General features: G+C 43.9%; 1 protein-coding gene across 41 annotated transcripts in view; it reads left to right on the top strand.

Annotated features, from left to right (window-relative positions):
- The window catches only part of PCBP3 (poly(rC) binding protein 3), a 300,088-nt gene that overhangs the window by 94,213 nt on the left and 177,997 nt on the right, over positions 1 to 27,878 (top strand). For 10 of the 41 annotated variants that reach the window (XM_063659849.1, XM_054468346.2, XM_063659851.1 and 7 more), the window contains one exon: positions 18,222 to 18,257. The exons of the other annotated variants lie outside the window; for them this stretch is intronic. The gene's annotated coding sequence lies outside the window, so the exon portion shown is untranslated. The remainder of the gene's footprint in view (positions 1 to 18,221; positions 18,258 to 27,878) is intronic. 41 annotated transcript variants of the gene reach the window in all.

The following is a 27,878-nucleotide window of genomic DNA, read 5'->3' on the forward strand; positions in this document are numbered from 1 at the left end:
GCTTCTGTGGAACCAAGATTTTAAAAGAGGCAGTTTCCTCCCTCTCTGGTAACCTTTCTCCACAGTTAACCTGACCACGTAGACCAGCAGGAGCTGGAGGGCCAGTTGTTAGCGCACTTGGAGCCTACCGCACGCCTTTGTTCTTGTGCTGACAGTGCCCACTGCCTGGTAGTGCCTGTGTGTGCGGTGGCCGTGATGGCACCACAATGCCTGAAGCCACACGGTGCGTGGGTGACATCTGTGAAAAGGACCTGGCACTGGCCAGCACACAGAGGCACTCACCTGTCTCACACAATGCACTGTGGTCCCAATTCTAGTTTTGTAAAACTACCTCGAGATGACTCCTTTTAAATTTATCCTTAAGATGTCTTTCTTTTTCTAAAGCTTATTAAAGGTCATTTTCAAAACGTTTTCAGCAGGAACTTGGTGTATATTTGCAGTTTTGCATGGAAAACTAATGTAGTCATGATGGCTGCTGATGCTGATGAAGTAGAACCAGCCACCCTGATTTGATAACTTCCATAGAATCACTCCCTTCTTCCTCCCAGTGCCCCTTTGAGATAGGGATTGTTATTCCCCGAGGCTTGGCAAGGTGAAGTAACTCACTCAGGTTATCTTGGTGCCAGTGGTGGGACTGGGATTTGAGCCAAGTCTTCCAACTTCACACTAGTACAATAAGAAGAGCTGCCTTGTTGATGGGACGTTGGTCGGAACTCCCAGTGTGTCTTGCCTTCCTGGTGTGCTTGATGGCAGCCCTGGGCTGCTGTGAGGTCCTGAGCACAGTGCATCCTGAGGAGACAGTGCTGCGGGCCCCGCCGACTGACTTCCAGAGATGTCAGCTGCAGCAGGGCAGCGCCCTGGTTAGAGAGATGGCATGGGGAGTTGGCAGGGGGAGGCCCTCAGAGAGATGGCATGGGGGTGTTGGGGCCTGTGCTCGTAGGTGCTTGGGCTTGCAGGTGACTGGAATCCTGACTAATATCATAAGAGGAGAGTTCTTACTAACAAATTACTTGAACAAAGACTTTGTTTGTTCCTTCATTCATTCAGCAGATGTTTACAGTGTGCCTGTGGTGTCCCAGGCACACTGCCAGAATCCTGACATCCTTGTGGGGGGATCGAAAACATAAATCTAGTCAGTGAGTTCATCCTGTGGCATGTCAGGGGGTGACAGTGGCTGTGGAGGAAACAGGGAAGGGCAGGGTGTGGGAGTCCTGGTGCCTTGTGAATAGGCCGTCAGGTCAGCCCTGAGACACCGGGCATCTGTGCGAGTCTTGCTGGAGGTGCAGGTGTGAGCCCCTTGGTGCAGGAGGTGAGGGGCTGCAGGGCCAAGGGGGTTTGGAGCAGAAGCTCGGGTCTGACATGCCTGGTGCATCTGTGGGGCAGTGAGGAGGCTGCGGGGCAGGAGGTGAGAGTGCAGTTGGGGCACATCAGGGGTCTCACAGGTCATCCCGAGGCTGCTCTCAGTCCACGTGGCGTCGGGGCTGAGAGGAGCCCACAGCAGGGTGGGTGTGGGAGCAGGGAGCCAGCCAGTCTCTTCTCTGTGCTAGGTTATTGTTGTGGCTTTAGCTAAAGCTGCTGTAATACCTGCTTCTTAGAGGAATCCAAATCCCTGTTGCCTTGGGGCCAACTTTGTAATCTTACAAATCTGGATCTAATTTTCACCAAACTCTCAAGGGAAGAGCCTCTGGGACTCAGGCAGATAAACAACACCCGTTATGTGCTGTTCCCATTTTCTCTTCGACTTTGGTGTTGTCCAAATTCTTCTGAGCCTAACTGTAGGCTCTTCAGACCCGGCCTACAGTTCTGAAAATAAACCAGCGTGCTGGGGTGGGGCGAGCCCGACCTCATGCAAGCCATGCCCCAGCAGCCAGGCTGAGAGGCAGAGCAAGCAGTGCAGGTGGAACCATCGCCTGCCAGCATGTGGGTTCTGGAGGGTGCAGCAGGCAGATTTTGGAAATTCCCTGAGGCCTTCGTTCAGTACAGACAGGGAACTTTCATAGGCACCTGTGGCCTCTTCTGCTGGTGGGAAGGGAGGTGCCATGAGCACTGAGCTGGTTGGAACAGAAGGGCTCTCCTCTGATGGGCTGTGTCAAGTGAGTCCTGCAGCTTCCCGCTGTGGGAGTCTGGGGTGCCATGACGAAGCAGAGAGGAGCTCATCTGAGTGGATGTTTCCCAGGGGAGCCAGTAGTTTTGGAAGCACTTGGTTTTTCCATTCCCATGTCTTGGAGAACTCTTCCCCCTTCCTGAGAGAGAGCGATGAATGTAGGCCTCCATGGAGAAGCACAGGTGCCTTCCCTGGGCTGTATGTGGTCCGTGCGGGCCTCTCAGGTCCACTTCGTTTTACAGGTAAGGACCCATCTCCCACAGCTGGTTAGTGCCAGAGCCCACTCCTAGCCCCATGTAGGGGCTGTTTTTCAGCTACAGCAGGATCAGGAAATAAGAAGTAGTAATGAACACTTCGTTGAAGATTTTTATTTACTTTGAGGTCTTTTATTTCTTGTAATACTGAATTGGTGATTTGCTTCTTAGAGTTTTCTTTTTTTTTTTTTCCCCTTGAGACAGAGTCTCGCTCTGTCGCCCAGGCTGGAGTGCAGTGGTGCCATCTTGGCTCACTTCAAGCTCCGCCTCCCGGGTTCACGCCATTCTCCTACCTCAGCCTCCTGAGTAGCTGGGACTACAGACGCCCGCCACCACGCCCGGCTAATTTTTTGTATTTTTAGTACAGACGGGGTTTCACCGTGTTCGCCAGGATGGTCTCGACCTCCTGACCTCGTGATCCACCCGCCTCGGCCTCCCAAAGTGCTGGGATTGCAGTCATGAGCCACTGCGCCTGGCCTAGAGTTTTTTTTTTCCTTAAGATAACAACTTTCCTTATAGAATTGAAAAATATGAAAAAGAATTTAAAAATTCACCTATGCTTAGCCTTAGTGCAGAGAGCAGCTGAAGGGTATCAGGGGATTGTCCTCACCCCTTCCTGTCCATGGCCCCCTGGATAGCCCCCCCATCTTCATCAGCCCACCACTTCCTGTTTGTCCATGGCCCCCTGGGTGGCCATCTTCATTAGCCCACCCCTTCCTGTTTGTCCATGGCCTCCTGGGTAGCCCCCCCATCTTCATCAGCCCACCACTTCCTGTTTGTCCATGGCCCCCTGGGTGGCCATCTTCATTAGCCCACCCCTTCCTGTTTGTCCATGGCCTCCTGGGTAGCCCCCCCATCTTCATCAGCCCACCACTTCCTGTTTGTCCATGGCCCCCTGGGTGGCCCCCCAATCTTCAGCCCACCCCTTCCTGTCCATGGTCTTCTGGGTGGTCCCCCCCTTCTTCATCAGCCCACCCTTCCTGTCCATTGTTCTCTGGGTGGCCCTCCCCCATCTTCATCAGCCCACCACTTCCTGTTTGTCCATGGCCCCCTGGGTGGCCCCCCGATCTTCAGCCCACCCCTTCCTGTCCATTGTCCCCTGGGTGGCCTCCCCATCTTCATCAGCCCACCCCTTCCTGTCCGTTGTCCTCTGGGTGGGCCCCCCATCCTCATCAGCCCACAGCTCCTGCTGCTGCCCTGTAGTCACTGTCACACACACTCTCTTTGCTTTGCCTCTGTGTCCTCCCAGGGTCCATGTGGTAGAACAAGATCACAGCACTGATGGAGACCACATAGCTGTGCAGACTGGTCTCCTCTAATTTCACAGCCAAGGGCTTGGATCCACCCTCACCTGCCCAGTCCCAGCAGCACCCCCTTGAAGAATTGCTTCTGCCTGAGGCCATTCTGTTCTGTCTGCTTCCCCTTCCTCAGATCTCTGATCTAATCAGATGTGAGTCTCAGCTGGCGTCTATGCCTCAGCGTTAAGGAGAAGACAGTTGCTTCTCTGCCTTTCCTCAGACCCAAGGGGCTGCGTCGAGTTTCCTCCCTCAAGTGCAAGGAGCCCTCGCTGTTAGCTCAGGACAAGCCCACCCTCTTGTTTCCTCAGGGACTCGCCCCGCTGCCTTTTCGCTGTTGGCTCAGGACAAGCCCACCCTCTTGTTTCTTCAGGGACTCGCCCCGCTGTGTGGTCTGTGGTGCCATCTCTCTCCGTGCCCTCCTCACTGCCAGGTCACTTCCGTTAGCATCCAGGATGACTTAGTAGCTCCCATGTTAAAATTAAAAAAAAATTATTCCCTTGATCCTTGATTTGTAGCCACATTGGCAAATTGATTTCACAGTGACCTCTGCTTCCTCTTAAAAGCCCACTAAAATGACAGGTAAGATGTTTTTAAAGGGCAGAAGTCACCAAGAAATTGAGAAAGAAGATGACAGCTTTGAAAGTGGGAAGGCAAATGCTCAGAGCAGATCTGAACCTAGAAAGCTGAGAGGTGCATGTGTGTGTGCACGTGAGTGTGTGTGTGTGTGTGAAGTGTGTGTGCATGTGTATTTACCCACACAGGACTGTGTGTACACATGTATGTGTGTATGTGTGTGCAGGTGAGTGTGTATATAGCTGCGCACGCATGTGTGTGTGTGGAAGGTGTGTGCATGTGTGTGTGCTGTGTGTGCATCTGTTATATATGTGTGTGTTGAGGGGACTGGGAAGTGAGTTTCTTGTGTTGCGGACAGTGCCCCCACATCTTGGGAATGGCGTTACTGTGCAGCTGAACATGGGGAGGCAGTAGAGATAGGGTTGACATAGGAAAGCTGTGGAAAGCTTGTCTGAGAAGGAGTCAGCCTCTCAGCCCTCTCCTGCCCAGTCTGGTTCCTCCCTGGAAGGTGACTTCGGAGCCTGCCCTGTGGTGGGGGACTGTCCTAAACGGAAAGCAGGGCACGGGATGGCTTCACCCCAGCTCCACCTTGTTTGGCCCCAGAACACTGGGAACCTAGGAACAGATACAGGAGGGAGGGAAAGGAGCCACTGGGTGGGTGAGGAAGCTGGACGCTGGGGCCCTGGGGCGTGGCTCCAAGAAGGGCTGGAGGGTGATGTCGGGATGAGTGGGTCTGCAGTGGTCGGCCCCGTGGCTAGGAGTTTGGAAAGAAATCAACCTAAGTTCATAGAACACCAAACAAAGCAGTGGGGAGGCCCTTATTCACTGCGAGAAACAGAAACATTTTGCAAGAAGGGAGCTGCAGCATCAGGTGTGGGTACCAGGTGCACAGCCAGCGAGGGGAGTCCTGGAGAGTGGGGAGGAGGGCAAAGTAGGGTCTCAGGAGAGTCAGTGCTCATCTTTTATAGCAGGAAGCTAACAGCTGATACATAAAATTGTAAGATCAAGAATAGCAATACAAACTCAGTAATTAGAAATATGGAGACAAAGAAATGCCAAAAGAGGCTAAGACTCAGGGAAGGATTGTGATGTGGGGGCAAGGGAGGGGTAGGGCCACTGCTTTTCATAAGCTTTATCCAATTATTTGCTTCTAAAAACTGTGTATATTTATAGTTTTATTAAAAATAAAAAAATTTAAAGGTTATATGGCAAATATTATTTTATAAAAAATCGATGAACCTCAGGCCCTGAGCTCCCTTGCTTGCCCTGCTCCTGCCAGGGCAGACTTCCACTGCCCTTGCCCTCTGGTCCTCTCCGCTGCACAGTCCCGGCCTCTGGCTTGGTGAATCTGAGGCAGATCTTTCTCCTCAGGTTGCTTGAGCTCTGCAGCGTTAGGCCTGGTGAGCGCCTCTTGCCCAGTGCTCCGGGGGCTGTGGGGAAATTTCAGTCCAGACTGTCTGCCTCAGGCATTCAGTACACACTTTCGTGCCCTGCTTTTTAACTGAATAGTATTCTGCAAAGTGTTCGACCTTACCTAGTTTGAAAACATTATTTTTAGAAGGTTGCATGGTTTCCCATGTTATGGATCGAGGTATCATTTATTGGATTATTCCCTTTTTGTTTATTTTTTCTGATTTTCCACTAATATCCATAATACAAGGTAAACACTCTTGTGCATAAATCCACAGCAGCTTCCTCTCTTTTATAGGCAGTGTTCACACCTACAGAATTCCTGGGTCAGAGGACATGGACATTTAAAAGAGGCATAATGTGTAATTGCCAGGTTGATCTCAAAAGTGCAAGTTTGTACTGGAACAAGGCTGTACCAGAGTGCCTGTGCTGTTGTATCCTGACACACCAGGTACTGCATACGTCTCCATCTCGAAATGCAGAAGCGCACTGAACACACATGGCTTAGCTCTTTAACAATAATTCTTAGCTCTTTAACAATAATGTCGTTTTCCCCCATGCTCATAAGCATTCTTGCGTTATTGAAGATACTCTGCTTTTATGTCTGTGGGAGGAATTTTCCCCAGTTGAGTTGTGCACATTTTCATCTGATCTGTAGCATTTTGGGTAGCTCGCTCAGTATTTTCCTTTGTGATGTCGTCTTTTATTGTGTTTACATTTAGAAAATCCTTTTCTTGGGATTTAATTAGGTGTATGTTCTTAGGTGAAGATCTAAGTTATTTTTTCTTATGTTAGAAACACCATTTATTAAAAAATACTTCATTTTTCTAATGATTCATGCTGCAACTTTTTATGTATGTGTACCACATATGAAAATATTGTGTATTTTAGTGTCTGTTTCTGAATTCTCTAATTGACCTCTTTGTTCTAGTGCTGGTACACTGTTTTAATTATTTTAGTTTCATGGTGTATTTCCATATCTGATAAAGGTAACCAATATTTCAAAAAACATTTTGGTTATTCTTGGCTACCTACTTTCTAAATGAACTTTAGAATGATTTTCAAGTTTAAAAAGTTAATCATATTGAGGTTTCTTTTCAAATGGATCAGATCTATAATTTAAATTATAAACAGCTGATATTTTAACAATATTTAAATAGTTTCCTATATAGAAAGGGAATCCGTCTTTCCATTTATTCTGTTATTAGCCTTCAGTTACATTTCATAGCTTTCTTGCTATAGGTTTTATCTTTCAAATTCTTTTCCAACTAATTTGTGTTATTTGGTTATTCTAATTGGGATTTTTCCCATTGCATTTATCAAATATTTAACATTATATAGGAAACTATCAGTTTTTATATATTTGAATGTGGTCACATGTTAAAATGGTTTTATTTGCAAAAGGGTTTTCAGGTGAAATTTGACTTATTCTTACCTTGACCCAAATGCATTCACCATGAAGTATGCTGCCTGTAGCTATCTGGTAGATATTCTTCATTAAGCTACAGAAGTTTTCTTTTATTGCTATTTATTAAGTTATGTGTTTTTTAAAATTGAAAAAGTTGCATTTCACTAAATGTGTTCATTGCTACTATTTAGGTGGTCGTATGATTCCTGCTTTTGTCTCTCAATGGAGTGAATTCTGTTCCTGACATTCCAAGTGTTGATTCTTGGAATAAACCCTGTTAGGCCATAGCTCTTCCAATTATAATATGCTCCCAGTATCTTACTGGGACTAGATTAAGGGTTAATAATAGGGTTAGGGCTAGAGTTAAGGCTAGCTTAAGGGTTGGAGTTACTGTTAGTGTTCGAGTTATTGTAAAGGTTAGGGTTAGGGTTACTGTTAGGGTTATCATGAGGATTATGGCTAGGGTGATACTGCTCTATAAGGTTCTTTTTTTTCTAATTTTTATATGATTTTGGCAATAAATGATAGCTTGCTTTCATAACATGATTTGAGAATCTTCCCATGTTTTTCTATCCTTTATTTAAATAACAAATTTTTCTGTCCTCTGTTTAGAAATGCAAATATTATCAGCCTTCGATAGAACTCTACCTTTAATAGAATTCGTCTATCAAAGCTGCTAAGCCTGGAGCCTATTTTGGAGACTGATTTTTTAGTGTCTATATAATTTCTACCATGGTTATTGATTTTATACACATTTTCTTATACACCAATGGTTTTTGCTTAGGAAATAGTCAATTTTAAGCAAGTTTTTAGGTATATAGGTAAAAATATATATATGTTATATATATACACACATACATATGTATATAACATATATATGTTGTGCTCATCATTTTTCAGTCTTTAAAAATTTTTAACTTAATTTAATTTTTATTTTTATTATTTTTTTAGAGACAGAGCCACACTCTGTTGGATGTTGATCCCAGCTCACCGCAGCCTTGAACTCCTGGGCTCAAGCGATCCTTCCACCTCAGTCTCCCACGTAGCTGGGACTACAGGCATGTGCCAACGCATCCAGCTAATTTTTAAAATTTTTTTAGGGACTAGGGTCTTGCTTAGATGCTCAGGCTAGTCTCAAACTCCTTGGCCTCAAGTGATCTTCTTGCCACGTCCTCTCAAAGTGCTGGGATGACAGGCGTAGGCCACCATGCTGGGCCTAGTTTTTCAGTCATTTTATCTGTTACTGTGTTCCCTTTATTTCTAATACTTATTTCAGCATTTTAGTCACATTTGTCTAATTTTTTCTCCAAAATAGCTTTCATTTATATTGATCATTTATAATTTAACTATTAATTTCTCATTTTAGCATACATTATAATTATAATTCTTTCTTCAAGTTAATGCTATTATTTTAATAGTTTCCTGAGTGCTTCTTTGAACATTTTCATTTATTTTCTGACTAATGCATTTGACTCTCAGTCTTCTTCTTAGACACTTTTAACCCTGTTCTACTGGCTTTATATGTACTGACCTGTTGTCACTCATGTTTTTATTCTTTAATTTAAAAGATTAATTTCTTGGTAGTCCTGTCTAGGAGGACTATTCTTTTGTTGTTAAGTTTCTACTTTTTAACTATCATGTTTGCCCTGTGTGGGTCAGAGAGGGACTGGGCCCTTTGTGACTGTGGATGTTTAGTAGGAGATGGCTGTGGAGCTTGGGGATGGAAGAGTGGCACCCACTGTAGGCATGTCACAGGCTGTCACAGAGCAGCAGGGTACAGTGTGAGCAGTGGAGAAGGTGCCCAGGGGGACCCCATGGGGTTGTATGCTGCCTGTGGTCCTGGGAGATGGAGTGATCACTCTGGAAGAAAAACAGTCTGGAGTTTGTGGGGAGCAGACAGACTTCTGTGTGAGGCCCATAGGAGACGTGCCATGGAGGCTTTTGGAATCTTGGCTCACAGCTGAGGGGATGGTGTGGGGCATACAGAGAGCCACGTGCCAAGAGGAAGAGTTGGACCCAGGAGAAAGGGTAAGCTGTGGAAACACAGAGCTTCCCAGACCCACCAGCTTTATTTAATAAAGTCAGATGCTCTCGTTGACATCACCGTTCCTGGATGGGAGGGCTGGGCTCTGTGAGGCCCTCCCTGGCCTGGGCTCTGGGTGGCCTGCCATTCTCGATGTGTGGTTTCTGTCTCTTGCTATGTTGTCATGACTGCAGAGTTGGAAGGAACCCAGGTGCACCTCGTGTGTTCTAGCCTGTGGATGCAACAGGGGACAACTTCATTTTAAGAATTGGAGGCCCAAGTTATGCTGACGTGTATCATGGTATCTGAGACCAGGTGTGTCTAACATGTGCCAGGTGACCCTCTCTGCAGAGGAGCTGGGCAATGCATTCTCCCGCTGGGCAGCCTTGGGCTCAGCCAAAGCTCTGTCTTCACGGAGAAGGCGAGGAGGGGACGGGGGAAGAGCTTCTGCCTCCATAGGCGAGGATGACGACATAGGAGGCACTGAATAGTGGCCAGGAGAGGAGTGAGTGAGGACCTGGGGGTCACCCATGCTTCAGAGTGAGGCGCACTTGCATCGTGTGAAGGCAGACAGCGCCACATAGTGTTGTGTCAGCATCGCTGTGTCAGTCCATTGACAGCGCCACACAGTGTTGTGTCAGCATCGCTGTGTCAGTCCATTGACGTAGCGCCACACGGTGTTGTGTCAGCATCGCTGTGTCAGTCCATTGATGTAGCGCCACACGGTGTTGTGTCAGCATCGCTGTGTCAGTCCATTTTCATACTGCTATGAAGAGATACCCGAGACTGGGTAATTTATAAAGAAAAAGAGGTTTAGTGGACTCAGTTCCACATGGCTGGGGAGGCCTCACAATCATGGCCAAAGATGAAGGAGGATCAAAGGTGCATCTTACATGGTGTCAGGCAAGAGAGCATGTGCGAGGGAACTGCCTTTTTATAAAACCGTCAGTTCTGGTGAGACTTATTCACTACCATGAGAACATGAGAAAAACCCACCCCCATGATTCAATTACCTCCCACTGGGTGCCTCCCACAACACGTGGGGATTATGGGAGCTACAATTCAAAATGAGATTTGGGTGCAGACACAGCCAAGCCATATCAATTGCAAAGCCCACCGGGCATCCTTGTTCTGAGAGGAGCACCAGGCCGCAGGGTGAGCTCTGGGCCTGCTGAGCCTCCTGGACTCTGGCCAGCACAAGCCCTAGCATCCATAGGCGCTGCTGCGGTGACAGTGGGGCGGTTCCAGCCCCTCCCAGCCCAGACCCAGGGCCTGCGGGGATGGGCGGCACTATTTCACTGTGGAAATGTGGGCCCCAGAACCAGGAGGGCCAGGGAAGACCTGGAGGTCTTGGCCGGCTGGGGCAGGGTGTTTTCACATGCTCTCAGTCACAGAGGCTGCGGTCTTGCCCTTATCCCGCTCCTCGCCAGCCGGCAGAAGCTCTGCAGCCTCATCAAATCTCAGGTTCTTTATTTGGAAATGGTGTAGCACACCTCTCGAGGGAGGACAGACTGCTATGGGCCTAGCGGAGGTCTCATGGCACTGGTGTCCTTCTTTTCTCCCTCTTCTGAGTTTTCTCCTTGGCTAGGTAGCATTCCTTCCGGACCTTCTCTGCTTTGCTTTTTTTCCTCTCACAGGGATTTGGAGAGTGCTGCTTTCCCAGAGGTTGAGATCAGATTGCAGCCTGGCATGGAGGGATGATCATTTTTCGTGATGACTCATCCCTCCTCCGTGCCGTGCTGCCAGGCTGTCTGGCGGCCCTGCGTGCAGAGACAGTGATGGATCTGGAGAGCTGTTGTTGCTGGTCCGTGGTGGCTGGGGATGGCATGTCAGGTGGAGAAGAATTTCCTCTGTGTGCACATTTAGACAGGTGGGAGTCAGCATTTCTGTGTGCTTTTATTTTACAAATGCACCATCCATTCATTGGAGATGCAGCCTGTCTACTCTTGCTCGTCAGCGTGCATGGTGAGCTGCGTCCATCCCAGTCTCCTGCTCCACCCAGGCCTCTGTCGTCTTCCTCTGGATCTGCGGTGACACTTGACAGCTTACTTCATTCTGTGTAGTGTTCATGCCTTTGCGCCATAAGCCCTGTGTGAATGGTGTCACAGAGGCCACCCTGTCTTTGGCGATGAAGGGCAGTCAGTGATAGACTCCGGAAGCACTGAGCTAGGCTGAGGCTTTCGGTGTGGGTGTGAGCTTTGCTCCAAGTGCTCTGGCCATTTTGCTCTTCTGAGGGACAGGCTGATAGCCCTGCAGCTTTGTTCACCCTGGTAGTGAGTAAATGGGTTTGACTTTACCCACCTGTTTCCCAGCCTCTGCTCTTGCAGCAAACCCAAGATGGGACTCCTCTGAACACAGCTGCATCCACATGTACCTTCTTTGCTGAGCTTGTGCCTGGCCACATCCAGCAGGGCTGGTTGCAGTTGGGGGCAGGTGTTAGGAGCACAGCGGTGAGCTGTTGTCATCGTTCCCTTGTGTTAAGCTGGCAGAGTCTGAGCACAAGTCACGGGAAGAGAAGTGTCCCACCAGCTGGGCTGGTGGAGCAGGACTAGCCTGAGGATTCAGAGACTGTGTTCTGCTTCTGGCTTCTCTCCCAGATCACCACGTGACCTCGGCTAGGTTCCTTCCCTCTCTGTGCTGCTTTTCCATCTGTGAGACTGGGTCTCCTGACCTGTTCCTCCCCTGACCCTTGGGGGAAGGTTGCTTCAGCTTTTACAAAGAGGGCAAGAACGACCAGTGTCTTTCTAGGAACAAACATATGACCTATGAGAAGATGGTTTCCATAATCAATTACTATGTTCCCTGCAAAAGTTCCTCACTTAATTCTTGTAATTCTCCAAGGTCTTTGATTAACCCTTTTTATCTATTAGTAAAGAAACAGAGACTAAAGATGAGTCAGCATTGGAGCAGAATCCAGCCCATAATTCCCCGTTTTCAGAACCTTCTCTCCTTCACTTTATTGCTATTAGATTGTAAGAAGTTCAGATCTCAAGTACTCATGGTCAAATTACCATCCAGAGTCACGGATGTTTTACACGTTCACCAGCATTTTGTAGTGCCTGTGTGAGTGCCCTTCAGTCACATTGCGTCTTTTCTTTGTTCCAGCTTGAGAAGGGAGGGAAACACAGAAGATGAGGGCTGAAAGATGGCATTGGACTTGGCACAGGGATGGTCAGGAGGTCCTGAGTCACTTTGAGAAGGTGCAGAGGAAGCCAGATTGAGCCAGCTTGAAGAGCCAGGGAGAGGGAGGGGTGGAGGTGGCTGTGGAAAATGTTTGACTCTGAAAACTTGGGGTCTAGAAGGGAGGTGTTTGGGTTGCATCTTTAGTATGAGCTACTTGGTTATGTTTAAAGCCTGAAAATGAGTTAGTAGAGAAACTTTGAAATTTAAGAGACAGAGAGCATGTGGATGCTGCTAGACACTGGTCCCTGAGGAGTCAAGAGAGTGATTCAGAGGATGGAGAGGTGCTGTTTCCTGGGAATAGGGGTGTCCTCTCATCACCACAGCACCATTGTCAGCTTACAAAACCCATCTAGATGCTGTACTCCAGTATTTCCTGTCCCCCCCAGTAATGTCTTTTATATTATTTTCCCTCCAGCACAGGATGTGGTCTGGGATCAGATGTTGCACCTGCTTGTTGTGTGTCTGTCATCTCTGCCAATCAGGAACATTTTCTACAGCCTTTCTGTCACTTTCATGACATTGATGTTTTGAAGAACAGTCTCTTTTAATAAGTAGAGGTTTAATCCTTTGGGGCGTGTCCAGGGACTCCTGTGATAGGATTCACTTGGGCACTCTTGACTGGTGCCTGCCTGCGTGAGATTGTGCTTCCTCAGGGCCTCACCTCGCCAGGTGCGGAGCAACCCTCTGCCCCCACCTTGGGATGTGAGGTTGCTGACTCAGTGCAGAGCTGTTTGGCTTCTCCTGACTTTGGTTACCACTCACGACTAATAAACCATCTGCAGGAAGCCCCTGGAAGACCATGGGGAAATCCTGCATCTTGTGATGTTTCCCCAGGACTTAGCCGTGGTTGGTTTCTGCCTTGACCCGTCTTTACGGTGATGGCTGTAAGTGGTGCTTGTGCAGCTCCCATGCAGACTTGGCCACCTGCTGGGAGCAGACCCCCCCCGCCCCCCACCTCCCTTCTCCTGGGCTCTTGTGTCTTAATTCACCGCTGTCCTAGTGTCTCATTCATCACTGTCCTCGAGGATTTTGTGCTCAAATTCTCCTAGATTTGATCAGTGGGAGCCCACCAGGCCAATTCCCAGCTCCTTCCCTCTTTTGTTCCCACCTCCTTCCTCTTTCGTTCCCACCTCCTTCCCTCTTTCGTTCCCACCTTCCTTTCTCTTCCTGCTACCCTCTGCCTCATTAGAGAAACAGTTTCCTAACTTTTCCATATAATGTTTCAGACCCATCTTGTACCTAACCTACCCAGCCCTGCAGTCCACCAGATGTTTGAAGGGCTCTAGTTTTTGTAGTGTGAAAATGTTACCAAGGAACAATATTTAGGTACAAGGTAGGCTTATTGCTGTCGGGTGTCTTTGCTTCTAACCCTGTTAGGAGTCAGAGCTGGGAAATATGTGCATGTACACATACACACCTCTGTGTAAGCATACGTGCACGTAAGTGTGTGTGTGTGTGTGTATATATATATGCACATATACATGCATATATGTGCGTGTATAAAACAGACAAGTCCCACAATGTCCTTTCTCTTCCTGTTATCCCCACCCCTTGTACATGATAGTGATATTCTAAGGTGGTCTCTCACCAGCTCCTGGAGCCACTTCTGCACATCTCTTCCCAGCTCTGTGTTTAGTGACATCATGCGGTAGGTTGGAAATCGCCCACGGTGGGAGGGTTTGCACATGGAAGGAAACTGGCAAACACTACAGGCTGGGTCCTCGGAGCTGTTTGTTAAACGTTTGCTGGCATACCTCTAGGCAAACACATTTTTACAATTAGCCCTCCATATGTATGTTTTCTGTTTCTCTTCTTTCTTCTTTCTCACCTAAAATATACATAATGTATCTTGCTACATATGTTCTCTTTTTACTATTTTTATTGTAAACATATATAACATTACATTTGCTATTTAAGCTGTTTTTAAGCGTATAATTCAGTGGCATTTATTACATTCACAGTGCCATGCCACCATCTACATCTCCCTTTTTGTACTTTGTGTTTTCTGTTAAACAGCATCCCTGGAGTCGCTCTGTACCAGGGTGGAGTGATCTTCCTCATTCTTCCTTTTGCTTCCTCTGCTGCCCAGTGCTGCATCCTCCTCTGGGTTTCATGACGGTGGGATGATGACGTAGTTTACGATATTTTGCAGTTACACACAGTGCAGTGGTGAATAGCCTTGTGCATTTGTATTTGTGTGTGACTGTATCTCCCAGAAAGGCCTTAGCGGGGTGATTGCTGGGTTCAGTGGCAGTGCTCAGTGCTTCTCCTTCAGTTAGACAGTTGCAAATCACCTTCAAGGGGTCGCCACTGCCCTCCATGACCACCACAGCCACACCATGGGGTCTGTTCTTCAGCTCATGACTTTTTGCTAAAGTGATGCCTGAACAGTGTAGCCCAGTGTGGTTTTAATTTGCATTTCTCTTCTTGTGAGTGAAGTAGAACACCTTTTCATATGTTTAAGGACATTTTTATGTCTCTTTTCATGTATTTTGTACATTTTTCTATAGGGTTTTTGGTCTTTTTTGTCCCCTCAATTTAAACATTTATTTATTTATTGGTATCTTAGAGATACTATTTCTTTTCCTGTGGAATATGCTACAAATATTTTCTTCCATTTAGTATTTCTGTCATATTTTCTCATGTCATTTTGCTATGCTAAAGATTTTTTTATTTTTATAGTCAAATTTATCTGTCTTTTATCTAGATTTTTAATTCACAATTAGAAAGCCTTTTTCTACACCCAGATTAAAGAGGAAATTACTCATGTTTTATTCTAGTACTTGTGTAGTTTAATTTTTTATTTATTTTAATGAATTTTTCAATTGTTGATTTTTTTTCTATGGGATGTTTATTTTTCTATTTCATTAATTTATGTTTTTATTTCTTCCTTTTTTTCCAGTTTATGTTTCTGTTATTTTTCAAATTTATATTGGATGTTTGCTCATTGATATTCAGCTTTTTAAAAATATAGATAAGCATTTAAAGTTGTACATTTCCCTCAAAGTACAGCTTGTTGCAGTGCATAGATTTAGATATATAGTATTTTTATTATCCTTAACTTATAAATGTTATCTTGTTTCTACTGTGACTCCTTTTTTGGCTTATGAGTTATTTAGAGTATTTCTCAATTCCAACTACACAGAGCTTTAAAAATCATGTAAAAATATACATTTATATTTATATATAAATAATTTTAAGTATTTTAGTTTCTAAGTTCACTGCATTGTGGACCAGGTGATCTCTGTGTTTGCAGTCAAAGGGCGGCTCACACATGGTCAAGTATTATAAATGTCCTGTGTATCTGACAGTGGAATCTATTCTACAATTTTGAGTATACGCTTTCTGTATATGACCATTAAGTGAAGCTTAATAATCTTGTCTTTTCTGTCCTCATAGATATTTTTCTCTGTGACATCCTCCTGTAATCTCAGCATTTTGGGAGGCTGAAGATGAGAGGGTTGCTTGAGGCCAGGAGTTCGAGACAAACCTAGGCAACATAGCAACCCTGTCTCTCCAAAAATTAAAAAAAAAAAAATTAGCCGAGCATGGTGGTGAGCACCTGTAGTCCTAGCTACTCAAGAGGATCCTTGAGCCCAGGAGGTCGAGGCTATAGTGAGTTATGATTGTACCAATGCATGACAGCCTGGGTGACAGAGCAAGATCCTGTCTCCAAAAAAAAAAAAAAAAAAAAAAAAAGATGTTTCTCCAACTGATACATCAGTCACTATGACAGTTGTGTTCAAATATGCTGGTATGATTGGATTAATAGATTTGCCTATTTTCTTATATTTCTGTTCATTTCTGCTCTTAGGTCTATGTAAGTTTAGAATTGTTATAGTATCTTGCTAATAAATTGAACCTTTTAATCTTTATGTAATGTAGTCTATCCTGATAATGCTTTTTGCTTTAAAGCAAATTTTGTCTGATGTATTTGTCTAGCATATATTTTTCTTTCCCCTTTTTTCAGTATCTCTGTTATCTGAGTGTTTCAGTGAATCTTTTAAAATGGGATGTAATGGATTTTTGTTTTATCCTCCTTGACAATCTTTGCCTTTTAAAGACTAGAACATTTACTTTACTTTCATTTATTTTAATTACTTATAATTTGGACTCCATTCTACCATCTTATTTTGGACTTTCTATTTAGCTCAACTTTCTTATTTTTTCTTTCTTCCCTTCTTTTGATTGACAGATGACTGTTTTACTCATCAGTTTTCTCCTTCACTATGTAATTTCAGTTTCTCTTATTTTTGTGTTTGTCTTATATGTATGCTTAATTTATCAAGGTCCAGAATTAATTAGTACTCTGTCCACATTCCAGAGAATGCAGGAGTCTCACAGTGCTCACCTCTGATTATTCTTTCCTGACTTGAATGGCATTTTCATTCTCAGCTGTTGTATTTTTAATATTGTGCAGCTTTCTCCATCATTTTATACACTGATGCCTGTTTAGATTTACTCATCTCTCACCACATTCGTTACTGTTTGTTTCCACTTGTACCACAGATAATGCCTCTCTAAAATGCATCGTGGTGAGAATGTGGGTAAAAAATTATTTTTAACTGAAACTTTCTACCTTCTTTATTTCGAAACCTGTATTTTATTTTTAATTTTTAATAGGTAAAATGTATTTTACTTATTAGGTCATTCTGAAATTGTTTTACCCAAGACTGCTTTCCAAAATTAAATTTTAATGGAAAAATATTGGCATGTGGCATAGAAAAAGCTCGGACTACAAGTTTAGGAGTAGTGATGAGTCTTTGTTCAACCTGTATATAATATTATCAAAATGAAAATGGTTATGATAAGAATAGTTCAAGTACCCAGTAAAAAATTAATGCTGAAAAACCAAGAAAACTTTTCAATTATGTCCTGGAAATCTAGCACATAAAGATACAACGTATTTGTTGTATCTTTGCCAGTACAGTTTTTTTGATTTTGGTGATTAATCTCAGTGGCTCATTTCTTTTGCTTTGGTTGTTTAAATTAGGCCTGCTAACCTATCCAAATCTGCTGGTGTGTCTATCTGTGACCACCAGAAATTATCTCAGGTTTCCAGCAGCATTTTAAAAATATTCCCTGTTGATATAGCTAGAAAACAGCTAGAAAATATTCGTGAGTTTTAAATTTAGCATGACACCTTGTATCTTCTCACAGCCACATAAAGACTTAAATGCTAATTGCCTGTGTATCCCACATTAGAGTTTAGTAGAAAGGTTGAAAATCTAGTAACAGAGAAACTAATACTAGCTCCTGCTCCTTTGGGTTGAAGTTCTGGGTAGAAGATTATTTTCTTAGAGCATGGAAGAGATTTTATTCTACTGTCTTTGGCTTCCATTGCTATTGAGAAGCCATCTTTCAATTTAAATAATAATCAGTTCAAGGAATTTCTTTTAAAATTTTGGTTACTTTTAAGATCTTCCCTATGTCTTTGGTGTTTTACAATTTTACTATGATGTATTTAGGTGTAGATTTCTTGTATTTATCTTGCTTGGGATTGTTCTTGGTATCTTTTTTAACATCAAGTATATTGAGATGTAATTTATGTAGTATAAAATTCACCCTTTTAAGGATACAGTTTTATGAGTTTCAACAAATATATGCAGATATTAGCTATCAACACGATCATATTATGTATAGAATATTTTCACCAGCTCAAAGTTCCCTCATGACCCTCTGAAACCCCTGACAATCGCTGATCTGTTTAACTGCGGCTCTGCCTTTCTCAGAATGTGGAATCATGCAGCATGTGACATTTTGACTCTGCTTTATCCCTTGCCCATGATACTTCTGAGATGCATTCATATTGTTGCTGAGTAATTTTTGATAAATATGCCACGATTTGTACATCCATTCGCCTATTGATAGAAATTTGGAGATTTACAGTTTTAGAGATTATGAATAAATCTGCTATAAACTTTCTTGTACCGGTCTTTATGTGGATGTATATTTTCATTTTTCATAGGTAAATACCTAGGAGTGGGCTTTTCTAGATCACATGGTAAGTGTGTGTTTAATTTTGTAAGAAACTCCCAATGAACGCATTGTCCCAAGTTGCTGCACCAGTCAGTGTACATTCCCACAAGCAGTGCGTGAGAGTTCCTGTTGCTTGTGAAATAAATGGTCAGCATTCGGTGTTGTCAGCTTTTAAAATTTTCTCCTTTCTAGTGGGCATGTAATGGTATCACATTATAGTTTTAATTTGCATTTTCCTGGTGACTTATGATATGGAACCTTCCTCCCATGCTTGTTTGCCATCTGTATGTCTTCTGTGGCAAAGTGTCTGTTCATACATTTTGCCCATTAAGATTAAAACATTTTATAGTGTTTGTTTTCTTATTGTTGATTTGTGAGGGTTTTTTGTATACTATGAATACCAGTCATTTATCAGATATGTATTTTTCAAATGTTTTCTCCTAAAGTATGCCTTGAATTTTTATTTTCTTAATGTCTTTAAAGAAACGGAAGTGTTTAATCTCGGTAAAGTAAAATTTGTCATTTTTTGTCTTTTATGGTTTGTATTTCCTGTGTCCTAAGAATTCTGAACATTCCCAAGGTCACAAAGATTATCTCCTGTTTTCTCCTAGAAATTACGTAGTTTTAGGTCTTTAAATTAGGTCTCTGATCTATTCCCCATCCCCCATCCATTTTGAGCCAGTTTAAAAATATATAGTGCAAGATTAGAGTTGAGGTTCACTTTCCCCCAGGGATGTACATTTCTTTGAGCATTGTTTGTTCAGAGATCTGTTATCTTCTTCATTGGTCATCTTTGCTCTTTCACCAGACAGCCATCTGTGCTGGCACCTGTCTGGACTCTGTATTCCAGTCCACTGCACCCATTCCTGTCTTCTCACTGGCACCAAAGTCTTCTGTTTACTGCAGCTTCATAATAAGTCTTGAAATCAGGTACAGCGAGTCCTCTAATGTAGGTCTTTTTCAAAATTGTTTTTCCTATAAAGTCCTTTGCTTTGATTCTAAAATATAAATTTTAGAATCAGCTGTCAATTTCTACAAAGAAAGACCACTGAGATTTTGATTGAGATAGTGTTGGATCTGCAGAACAATTCGGGGAGAATTTGCATGTTTTAAAAACTTTTATTTCCATTTTATCTTGTTTGTATTAAGATATAATTCACACACCATAGACTTCAGTGGTTTTTAGTATATTCACTAGTGTGTACAGCCATTATCACTGTCACCACCTGTAAAACAACCCCAGGAGCAGTCACTCCCCACTCCTTCTTCCTCCTTTCTGTTCCTATGGATTTTCCTACTCTGAAGTTTTGTATTAAGGGAGTCATACAACATGTGGCTTTTGGTGTCTGATTTCTTTCACTCAGCATATTTTCAAAGTTTATCCATGTTATGGTATGTATTAGTACTTTATTCCTTTTTATGGCTGAAAAATATTCCATTGTATGGATGGACCACATTTTGTTTATCCATTATAGTTGACGGGTATTTAGTTCATTTATACTTTTCGGGTATTTAGTTTGTTTACACTTTTTGGCTATTATGAATAATGCTTCTACGAACATTCCTGTACAAGTTTTTTATATGGACATATATTTTAACTTAGCTTGAGTTTATACGTAGAAGTAGAATTGTAGTGTCATATCTTAACTCTATGTTTACCTTTTTGAGAAGATGCCAGGTGGTTTTTCACAGATGCTGTACCATTCGACATTCCCACCCACATGTGTGAGCGTTCCGGTTTCCACACATCCTTCTCAACACCCATCTTCTATTTCTTTATGGTATAGCTATCCAAGTAGGCCTGAAGTAGTGTTGCACTGTGGTATTGATTAGCATTTCCCAAGTAACTGGTGATGTGGAACATCTTTTCTTGTGCTTATTGGCCATTTGTATATCTTCTTTGGAAAAATGTCTATTCAAGTTTTTTGCCTACTTTTAAATTGTTTGTTCTTTTTATTGTTGAGTTGTAGGTTTTTAAAAAATATATATTCTGGATACTAGACACTTTCAGAGATAAGATTGCTACCAGTTTTCTTTCATTTAGTAGGTTGTCTTTTCATTTTCTTGGTAGTACCTCTTGACAAACAAAAGTTTTTAATTTCAGTGAAGTTCACGTTACCTATTTTTTCTTTGGTTGTGTGCAGTTAAGGTCATAGCTAAGAAACTACTGGCTAATCTGAGGTTATGGAGATGTACACTGGTGTTTTCCTCTGAGAAGTTTGTAGTCTTAGCTCTTAAATTTAGGTCTTTGGCCCATTTTCAATTAATTTTTGTCTGTGGTGTGAAGTAGGGGTCCAGAGTCATTCTTTTGCATGGGGATATTCAGTTGTCACAGCACTCCATATTTAAAAAGACGATTATTTTCCTATGGAATGGTCTTAGTATTCTAGTCAGAAATCATTTCACCATAGATGGGAGGGTTTATTTCTGGATTCTCAATTCTAACCCATTGGTCTATATATATTCTTTTTTTTTTTTTTTTTTTTTTTTTTTTTTTTTTTTTTTGAGACAGAGTCTCACTCTGTAGCCCAAGCTGAGGTACAGTAGGTATAGTGGCGTGATCTCGGCTCACTGCAACCTCCACCTCCAGGGCTCAACTGATTCTTGTGCCTCTCAACCTCCCGAGTAGCTGGGATTACAGGCATGCACCACCATGCCCAGCTAATTTTTTGTATTTTAGTAGAGACAGGGTTTCACCATGTTGCCCAGGGTGGTCTCGAACTCGTGAGCTCAGGCAATCTGCCTGCCTTGGCCTCCCAAAGTGGCGTGAGCCACTGTGCCTGGCCAGTCTATGTATATTCTTAAGTCAGTACTATGTTTTGGATCCTGGAGATTTATAGGTTTTGAAATTGACAAGGGTGAGTCTTCTAACTTAGTTCTTCTTTTCTGAAATTTTGACTATTTTTTTTTTGTCATTGTTGCATTCCATGTGGATTTTAGGATCAGCTTGCCATTTCAATAAATAATGGCAGATCTGACAGTGATTGCCTTGAATCTGTAGATACATTTGGGGAGTATTGCCATGACAACAATATGAAGTCTTTCAGTCAGGAACATGAGATGACTTTATGTTTATTTAGCCCCTCTGTGATTTCTTTCAACGTGTTTCATAGTTTTCACAGTGCAAGTCTTGCATTTTTGTTAAATTTATTCTAAGTATTTTTTGCTTTTCCATGCTATTATAAATGTAATTGTTTTCTTAATTTTATTTTGGGTTTTTCTTGGCTAGTGTATATAATAAATATAACTAATTTTTATATATTGATCTCGTATCTTGCAATCTTACTAAACTTGTTTTGTAGCTCTAATTATTTTTTTACAGATTCTAACCCACAGGCTCTTTATTTCTTTTACTTCTCTTACAGTACTTACTGGGATCCCCAGTGGGATGTTGATTAGAGATGGTGAGAATGGACACCTTTGTCTTGTTTCTGCTCTTGGGGGAAGCATCTGGTTTCTCACTTTAAGTATGATGATAGCTTTTTATCAGGTTAAGGAATTTGCTGAAAATTTTTATCATGAATGCTAGTTGAATTTTGTCTCATATTTTATCTACATCAATTAAAATAATGTATGGTTTTTCATTTTTAATCTATATAATGGCAAATTACTTTGATTTTTTGATTGTTGAGCGAAGGTTTCCAAGTTAAATCCTACTAAGTTACGATGTGTTACAGTAAAGGGATTTTGTTAAGAATTTGTGCATCTATATTCATGGGGGATTTGGGTTTGTAGTTTTCTTTCCTTGAAGTGGCTTTGTATAGGTTTGCTGTTAAGATAAATTTGACCTCATAAAATGAGTTGGGAAGGATTTCCTCCTTTTCTGTTTTCAGGAGTTTGTGTGAAGTCATGTTTTATCTTTCTTAATTGTTTATTAGAATTTGCCATTAAAGCAATTTGGGCCTGGAGTTTTTTGTTGTTGTTGTTGGAGAGTTTTTAAACTGTGAATTCAGTTTCTTTAATTGTTATAAGATTTTTTTCTGTGTGGATCTGAGTTTTTGTTTGATATCATCCGGAACAGCTTCCACTAACATTCCATGTTTTTTTATCTTGTCAAATATCACCTCTGCTGCATTATTTTTCTCTTCTTTGGAAACCTCAGTTACATTATGTCAGACGTTCTTACTCTGCACTTCTCATCATTTCTTTTCATATTCACCTTCCTTCTCTGGTTTTTACTGTAATCCACAGTAGACAGACAGAACGCAGCCCAGAGGGACAAAGAGATATAAACTATTCAAGAGAAGATTTCAGACATGGAGAGACATGGACAAGTTATAACATATAATTCACTGGTTTTCCAGAAAGAGAAGGGGGGACAATGGAATAAAACTAACATTTGGAATAATGGTTAACAGTTTTCTAGGGTGCGTGAAAGCCACCAATCTACAGTTTCAAAAACTCTAACAAATACCAGCCTGGTGAAATGAAGTCTATATTTAGACATATCATGGTGGAACTCTGGAGCACCAAAGACAAGTACAAGATCTTAACAGAGAGAAAAGACATTGCCTTCAAAGAAGCAACATTAAGGCTGACATGGCTTCTTACTGGCACCAGTGGAAAGGAGAAGATAGCTGGATAATATCTAACATGCTGAGAGAAAAGAACTGACATTCTATTAGGTTGGTGCAAAAGTAATTGCAGTTTTTGCCATTAACCCACAATTACTTTTGCACTAACTGATATACCTAATATATCTTTCAGGAATGATAGAAAAATAAATACATTTTTATACAAACACAAGTGGAGATAATTTGATACCTATAGGACTTTATTAAAAGCATTTCTGTTTTTCTAGAGACAGGGTCTCACCACGTTGCCCAGGCTGGAGTGCAGTGGCTACTCACAGTCGTGATCACAGTGCACCACAGCCTCGAACTCCTGGGCTCAGTCCACTCTCCTGAGCACCTGGACTACAGGCATGCACCACTATGCCTGGCTACTAAAAGCATTTCTAAAGGACCTATTTCAAGAGGAGAGAAGGTTGTCTTCTGTGGAAAGTCCGAGCTCTAAGAAGGCATTATAAACAAAGCTGTATGCATGTGAGTGAATTGAACAGGCTTGAGGCAGATGTCTCCTGGGCTAAACCACAAATGGTAGAACTAAAATAATTGACTCCAAGGTCATGTCAGCGGGAAGGGAATGGAATTAAAGAGTTTTAAGGTCCTGGGATTGCGTGGGTGGAGTGTGGGGACATTAGGCTTTGATAAGTTATGTAATTAAGTTTAGAGTAAAAAGAAAAAAATGTATAATGGGGAGAAAAATCCAAAAGAAGGCAAGAGAGGATACTTGAACACAGAAAGATGAGAAAAGTAGAAAACACAACATAAAATAGTAAATAAATCCAGATATATTGGAAATGTCTAAAATATTGATGGGCTAGATGATTTAAAAGTTCCATTGAGGCCGGGCGCGGTGGCTCATGCCTGTAATCCCAGCACTTTGGGAGGCCGAGGTGGGGCGGATCACTTGAGGTCAGGAGTTCGAGACCAGCCTGGCCAACATGGTGAAACCTCATCTCTACTAAAAATATAAAAATTAGCCTGGCGTGGTGGTGGGTGCCTGTAATCCCAGTTACTCGGGAGGCTGAGGCAGGAGAATCGCTTGAACCTGGGAGGCGGAGGTTTCCGTGAGCCGAGATTGCGCCATTGCACTCCAGAGAGCGAGACTCCATCTCAAAAAAAAAAAGTTCCATGGAAAGAGCTGCCCCTCAGAACTCCGCTGTCTTTTAGCACACAGTGTTGCCACGTTGAGCCTTTCAGGGCTCTCTCCTCAGCCTTGGATTTTCTGAACTTAAGCAGGACATTGTTCCTTGGGTCCTTTCACTCTGAGGACTTATTTCTTCAGCCCGGGAAATTTTATTCTGTTGCCTTTTTGAATGCTGTTTTCTTTCTTTCCGCTCCATGGTCATTCCTTCTGGACCTCTTTGGATCTTTGTTACCGTCTCTTTTTCCCGTCACCTGCATTCTGGAGAGTGCCTTGGCTTCATCTTCTCACTGTCTCTTTGCTCGCAGGCTGTGTCCATTTAACTCCTAGGTTCACATATTAGGTTTTTATTTTGACAACATTTTTCCTTCTCAGGGTGTCCACTTGCCTCTCTTGCCTGGACAGAGCATGTGACGGTCACCTTGGACGTGTAAACTAGCGCTTGCCACTTGCTTTGTATGTTCTCAGATGACTGTCCCTCCTTTTAGTCCGGCGTCTCTCTTTCATCACATTGGCTTTCCTCAAATACTGTTTCTTTGTTAGTCAGTGAGGTTTGTGTTTCCAGAATGCCTCTTGGCCTTTCTGTGGGTGTAGTTGGTCTCTGGTGAGGACAGTAGGTGAGCCGCGGGATGCTTGTCCTGTGGACGTGAGTGTCCTGGGCCTTGAGGGTGCAGTGACTGCCTGAGGCGCTGGCCCTCCCTTCTCTCTGCCAGGCTTGACCTGGAGCAGACACCACCACTGCCACCGCAACCAGGGAGGATGTCGGAAGGCCCAGCTGCCCCAGCACAGCTCCCGTTGTCCTGATAGCATCTTGTAACTGGTCTCTCTCTGTGCGACTGTTCCGTGGAATGCATTGTCATTCCTGACACAGGCTCGTGCATTGTGTATTCTGTTTTCTTTGCAATTGTTTCTCCATCGATTTCATCTGCCTCTTTTCTTTATTTTCTATTGCTGTGTAACCAATGCAAAACTGAGTGGGTTAAAACAACAAATATGTATTATCTAAGAGATTTTATGAGTCCAGAATTCAGGGGTACCTTTCATGGGTGGGTCTGGCTTGGGGTCTCTTTTGAGGCTGCACACCAGCTGGACAGCCCACTTCCAGGGTGCTCTTACAGGGCAAGGGCAGGAGGCCTCAGCCCAGCACCTTGTGGCCTCCCCACAGGGCTGTGTGCGTGTCTGTGGGATTGCCATTCACTTTTCCTGAGCAGGCGATTGGAGAGAGAGAGAGAAAGAGAGAGAGCAAGGAGGGGTCACGGGGCCTGCATGTCCCAGTCTTGGGTGTTACACCCTGTCCCTTCTGCCACACTGTGCTCTTTCCATGTGCATTACCAAGTCAGTCCTCTCTTAAGGGAGGGTAATTGTGCTTCACCTTTTTCTTTTCTTTTCTTTTTCTTCTTTTTTTTTTTTTTTTTTTTGAGACAGAGTCTCACGCTGTCACCCAGGCTGGAGTGCAGTGGCATGATCTTGGCTCAACCTTGCAACTTCTGCCTCCTGGGTTTAGGCGATTCTCCTGAGTAGCTGGGATTACAGGTGCCCACCACCACACCCGGCTAACTTTTTTTAATGTAATTATTTTTAGTAGAGGCAGGGTTTCTCAGTGTTGGCCAGGCTGGTCTCGAACTCGTGACCTCAAGTGATCTACCTGCCCCAGCCTCCCAAACTGCCGGGATTACAGGCGTGAGCCACCATGCCCGGCCTGTGCTCTGCCTTTTTAAGAGAGATGTATCCAGCAATTTGTGGGCATTTTCTCAAACCACCTCACTCTCATTGAGGACTTCTCGGATTTTCCACGTTCGCCTTGTAGGTAAGGCCAGCAGCAACCCTTCCAGGGAGTCATGTGAGCCGTGGCTTTTCTGTCTCATCACTTTTGTGGTTACTTTCATTGCCTTTTCTTTTAGGATAGGTTTTCTCTAGGTAATTTAACTTAAAGGGACGGTACGTATCCACATCTTCCTTGCTGCTTGCTTAGGATTGAGGTTGACACATACCTCTTAGAAGGCCGGACGTTTGGTCACCGGAGCAGCAGTGCTCGGCGACTCTCCGGAGGTGCCCCCTCTGGCTTTCCGCTTAGTCAGCTGAGCCGCACAAGCAGCAGTGGCGCTGCCCCTACATGGGGCATGCTTTGCAGGGCTGAGGTTTTGCAGTTCCCACCATTGAGGGCTGTAACATTTCTCTATTTCTGGCTTAGAAGATGTGTAGGATGATAATTATTTATTCAGGATTCATTCCGCTCACGCTGTGCTCTGACCGCACACCAGGCTCTGCGTGCGGTGCTGGCACAGTCTCAGGACTCGGCTTCTCAGCTGTAGGGCTCAGGGTGCAGTGGAGAAGGCGCCAAGGGGCTGCCCGCGGATGGATTTGTTCCCTTTGCCTTTCATTGTTGCTCCTCTCACTCTCTTCTCCTAAACTCGGCGTAGAGGAGCACCCTCAGGAGAAACAGGAAGAGGCAAAGTTCACTGCAAAGTTTTTTTGGGGTTGAACGCCTGTAGGATAAGGATAGCAGAGGGCACCCCCAGACGAGATGCGGCCGTGGTCGAGCATCAGTATCGTCTGCCTGCGCCCACCAGTGTGGTCCAGGAGCAGGGAGGTGGCAGAGCCAGGGCCGCGCCCTCCCTGCGGGTCTCCCGTGCTGCTCGCTGGCGGTTGGTTTCATCAGTGCCCTGGCGAGTGTCGCTGGTTGCACGTGGGCACTGCCCACACAGAGCGAATTCTCAGGCAGGCCCCCTTCCTCTCTCTCCCCGGAGGCTGCTTCATGGCACTCCCTCTGTTTGCCCTTGGCCGTGGGAACCTCTAGGTTGATCACTGGGTCATTTGATCTGCTTTTAGTTAGCCTTGATTTTTGTCTGCATTAAACAGTTAATTGAGCTTCTAATAATACAGTGTTTTGAATGTCATACATGGCTTTTCCTGTTGAAACACCTGCAGAAAAAAAATAGCTTTATTATTTGTGAATGAAGCTGTCTAGCTCCTCCCTTTTGTTCTTAGTGAGATAATTGCTTTTGTAATACAAAGTTTCTCTTTCTTTTTTTTCTTTTTCTTTTTTTTTGTTTTTTAGATGAAGTTTCACTCTTGTTGCCTGGGCTGGAGTGCAATGGCGCAATCTCGGCGCACCGCAACCTCCGCCTCCCGGGTTCAAGCGATTCTCCTGCCTCAGCCTCCCAAGTAGCTAGGATTACAGGCATGCGCCACTACCCCTGGCTAATTATGTATTTTTAGTAGAAATGGGGTTTCTTCATGTTGGCCAGGCTGGTCTCGAACTCCCGACCTCAGGCAGTCTACCCACCTCGGCCTCCCGAAGTGCTGGGATTACAGGCATGAGCCACCGTGGCTGGCCAGTAATACAGAGTTTCTTGAATTCAACAATTGTGCTGTAGCAAAACAAGCTGGCTGTGTATTAGTTAACCCACCAAATGAGGGGTGCTGCATGTTCTGACCCTATTTCTGACCACTTCCGTTAACCCTGCTGCCCACCATGGAGCCTCTCTCAGAAACTTCAGCTGCAGGCTGAAGGCAGGGGGCTTGCAGAGAAGCTTTTGCTGCAGTTTTCTGGAAGGTGGGCAGGCAGATGTGCTTAGGAGTACACCTGGGGTACATGGAATCAGCCAGCTCAAGAGTGTTTTCAAGCTTTTAATTTAAAACAAATCACAGAATGTAAAAAATAGCTTTATAATGTTAGCTTTCCATTTACCACATTCTGGCAAGGGAAAGAGTGGTGCCATCGTCTGTGTGTTTGCTAAGTGATAATTATAAGCATGGAGACAGATGTGCGCTTCCCGGGAACGGGCGGGGGCTATGCCGGAGATGCTTTGCTCTTGGAAGGGAGGAGGTCTGGGAGTTTGGCTGCAGAGCCTTGGAGCTGGACAGGAAGGATCAGTGGTCGAGGCCCTGGGTGGGCCATGGGGCCTGGGCCAGCCTGTGGTGAGATGTGGACTCG

The sequence above is a fragment of the Pongo pygmaeus genome, chromosome 22 (assembly GCF_028885625.2).
Source record: "Pongo pygmaeus isolate AG05252 chromosome 22, NHGRI_mPonPyg2-v2.0_pri, whole genome shotgun sequence".
Classification (NCBI taxonomy): domain Eukaryota; kingdom Metazoa; phylum Chordata; class Mammalia; order Primates; family Hominidae; genus Pongo; species Pongo pygmaeus.